This window comes from Trichosurus vulpecula, chromosome 4, assembly GCF_011100635.1.
Source record: "Trichosurus vulpecula isolate mTriVul1 chromosome 4, mTriVul1.pri, whole genome shotgun sequence".
Classification (NCBI taxonomy): domain Eukaryota; kingdom Metazoa; phylum Chordata; class Mammalia; order Diprotodontia; family Phalangeridae; genus Trichosurus; species Trichosurus vulpecula.
Window position 1 is genome coordinate 393053581 of NC_050576.1, and position 4440 is coordinate 393058020.

Below are 4440 nucleotides of genomic sequence, written 5' to 3' on the forward strand. Positions count from 1 at the left end.
CTGAGAGACAAGTTGTTTTACTCTTTTGGACCTCAGTTTCTTCATCTTTATAATGGGGGAACTGGACTAGGGAACTCCTCTAAGACTCTTTCCACCTCTACATCCATGATCCTATGAACTTGACTGCATTCATGAGAAGCTCACAGAGTTGGAAGTGGAGGTGATACTAAAGGCAGCAGCTTTCCTTTTAATCATGTGGTAGTATCATTTCAGCCTGATATTGGCCCAAAGGCCCAGTCCCCTGCTTCATCTATAACCCAGTCAATAACTCAATTGATACACCCCAAAATATTCATTCTTAAGTTTCCTGTAGAAATCTCAAGTCCTTGTTGTGGGGTAAACATAATTACTGGAAGGGAAACCCCCCAAACACTATTACTTGAGCCAAAGTTCAATTCTTTGCTGATTATATATCAATATTATGGTAATTCTCAAAATACAGTGCTAGGAAATTAATGTTAGCAAAAACTCATATTTTACATAACGCTTTCCTTCCCCTTCAGCAATCTTATGAGACGAGTAGTAAAGAATTATTGCATCCATTTTACAGATGAGAAAACTAGAGACCAGAGACAAATGAGAGAGCTTACAAAGCTGGTATCAGAGTTGAGACCCAAACCCCGACCTTCTGACTTTACAACCAGTCCTCTAACTACTACAATACACTGCCTCTAGATCTGGAATGCTTATTTGTGTCATGGACCTCTTTGACAGTCCAGTGAAGACTGGGAACCCTTGCTCAGAATAATGTTTTTAAATGTATAAAATAAAATACATAGGAGTATAAGAGAAACCAATTGTATTGAAATACAGTTATCAAAATATTTTTAAAGTTCATAGGAGTTAAGAATGCCTGCAAATGCATATGATAGATAGATAGATATGACAGATATCAATCAATAGAGACAGAGATGATAGATAACAATCAAGATAGGGATAGATATAGATCAATAGAGAGATAGGTAGATAGATGATATATATCAAAAGAGATAGAAGACATCAATTGAGAGAGATAGATGATAGATGAATAGATACGATACAATATGATATGATATGATATGATATGATATGATATGATATGATATGATATGATGTGATGTGATAGATAAGCATTTGCAATGTGCCAAGCACTGTGCTAGCATCAGGGAAACAAATACAAGCAAACAAGGTGGTCTCTGCCCTCAATGAGCTTACTTTCTAGCAAGAGGAAGACAACAGAAAGGGATTTTAAAAGGGAGAGGTGATTTGGAAATGATGGTCTAGAAATGACTTGGAAACCTGGTTCCATACGAGATAAACCCATATGAACCCAGACTCTTCCAGGGGAAGAATCCAAGCTTCCAGTATGATAGGAATGAGTACTGACAGCTTGGCTTGGAAATGGTGACTGATGAAGGTATGTACTGTATCTTCTGTGGAAAATTAAGTTGAAATAGCAAATTAATCTTTCCTATCTTTCCTAATCATCTCTCTCCTTAAGACAGTTCTTAATTACTTTTAAATAGGAGGAAAAAGGAAAGATATTATGTAATAATTTATTGGCTATACCCAAAGCAAGCATGAATATGGAGGATCTGACTAATCATAGTGCCAACTATATTGACTAGGAAGAAATCAAAGTAGCCTGACATAAAGAATATGGTTGACACCTCCCAACAGAGGAAAAGGAAGGTTTGAATGGCCTTGCCTATCAATTTTTGATAGCACTAAAATGCTTACACAAGGAGAGTCACCTAATTCTATTTCATCAACAACATGGGACAACCACTGAATGTGCTTATGAATGTAAGACTGAGGAAGTAAAGATTTTTACAGCTGGAAACACCTTGCCTCATTGTCTTTTTTCTCTATTCATTACTATCCTCTTTATACCAGCCCCATCTCAATTCTTCCTCAGCCCCCTACCTACCCTTTGCCTGGCAGTCAAATAAAAAATAATCCAGCATTTCTTTACGATCTTTGTTTTCAATCCATGCGCACATAGTCCCCTAAAAATGTTAGATGAAAATAAATCTTTGTACACTGGGCTTCTTTCCTTAAACAGTCAACAAGTAAACATTGTAAAGTGTCTACTTGTCACATGACCAAAGAGATGGAGAACTAGACATTTTCTCTGATCATCAGGTTCTCTTAAACCTGTCCAAAATAGGAATCATGCACAAGAGATAATAAAGCAATTTCAGGTGTCTCCACAGTCTAAAACATGAAGAACTCTAATGATGTAAAAACCTGATGAGCTAATAGCACTGAAGGCTAATCCCTAACCCCTAAGATGCTCACTCATCACGCCTTTTCCCCACCACCTACCACAGCCTGCACTAACCAAAGCAGGGGCTTGCAACAGAACTCAACTCTATCCTCCCCCTCACCTGCCCCAGGCTGAGGAAAACGAAAACTCAGAAGCTTGCTCTGGCTGGGATGGCAGCATGCAACACTATAGAGCTGGTCTAGAGAACTGCAGACCACGAGTCACTAGTGCAGGACACATGTGTAGCTATGTGACACTCCACTAAGTCTCAAGAACCAGCATCCCCTTAGGGCCAGTTCTATTCCCTCATCCTCCTACCTCAGAAGTCACTTGGGATGAAACATGAATTGTCCAGGACTAGAAGAGGCTGAGATGGCTTTGAGGTCCCACCCCCCAAAGATAGCACAATCAAAAGATTAAAATTACCATATTTTAATGAGGAAGAAAATTCAATTAAAAGCCTTGAGCACAAGCAGATAAACCAACAGGAAAGATATTGTTAACACAAGGGAATATGTCCTCTGTATCAGATAAAAGACTCCAGATATCTACAAATAAATATTGTAAGAAAAAAGAAAAATACATTAATTCCCTCTGAGTATGAGGTCCCAGTGGATTCTCAAAAGAGCACAGAACCATAGCAAGATGCTCCTGAATGGTTTAAAAGTAAGAATTGTTTAAGTAGAATTTATGGCCTACGCAGAGAAAAAAATAATTGGCATAATAAAAAACTTGGATCCACAGTGGTAAATCTCATCCAGGAAAGAAAAGAGAGAATAACTGATTGGGAATGCAAATATACAGAAGTTAAAGACAATCTTAAAGAAGAGAAGCAAAAAGCAATAACTTTTTTTAAAAAAATTATCTCCATTCAAATAAAACATCTTAAAGATGAGAGAAAACTTAAGGATTACAGGTGTCCCAAAAGAACACAAGTCAAAAATTCTGAACACAATAATGTAATAAATAGTATGAAAAAACTGCCAAGAAGACACAAAACAAAGTGCCAATCAAAAAACTTCAGAGATCATCTCAGAAACAACCCTATGCTTCGAGCTCCAAAACAAATACTGGTTAAATGTAGCAATTCCAATGAAAAACAACAAATTTTTCACGTGATCTGGAGAAAGACCTTCAAATATAATGGAAAGGAAATTTGAATAACATAGGGCAATTCTTCACCCACCAGAAAACTCAGAAGGAATTGGAACAATATGTTTGGAAGAGCAAAGGAGCTCAAGACGCAATCTAAGGGGATACATCCAGCAAACCTAAGTGCCTACTATGTATTCTATGATAAGAGCTAGAATAGGATAGACAATAGGAGAAAATAGAATAAGGATGGAAGAAAGGCAGAGGCCATCGCCTTAGAGATTTCATAATCTAATATCATAATCAAATGCAAACAACTATATATAAACTAGATATATATGGGATAAATGGGAGATAATCTCAGAGGAAAGGAGCTAGCATTAAGGGGGCAGAAGACAGTAACTTTCTTCTTCTACAAAAAACTGAAACTTGACTATCATTTGTTCTAGGCTGCAAGGGCTCCTTTAGCCAAAAGAGGACATTCATAAAGCCATTCAGCTATGTTACATTACATGGGGCTATATTCAGGGCAGATGGGGCACCCTTTCACTTTCCAAATTAGAACTTAGTCCCTTAATGTTGTGGCATCCTCCAATCTTTTGCTATGCCATCTGTGAAAGAGAGAGAAAAGGTGACAGTTTGATAGAAAGAAGGTCTGGTCTAAGCTTTATTTCATCAGCTGCTTTCACAATCTTCTTCTTTAGTTATAACCTTCTGCTGCCCCCCAAAGGACAGTCTTGAGTGATATCATTCATTCACCAAATATTTCCTTGAGCACTTCCTATGTTCAAAGCACTATTACATGGGAAACTAGATAAATGGTGAAGTCAGAAGCTGGAGCAGCTTTGGGGAAGAAACATAATAAATAGTCCCTGCCCTCATGAAATTTCTAGCCTGGTAGGGGAGATAAGACATGTATATAAATCACAATACAATGTGAATGCTATAGTATAATGTAGAAATGCAATGAGAGAATTACAAATTGCTGTGTTAATTCCATTCAACATATACACTTTCCTCGACCCTTTCCAATTTGGCTTCAATGGGGCAAAGTGGTACAGTGAAGAGAAAGCTGAATTTGTAGTCAAAGGACCTGAGTT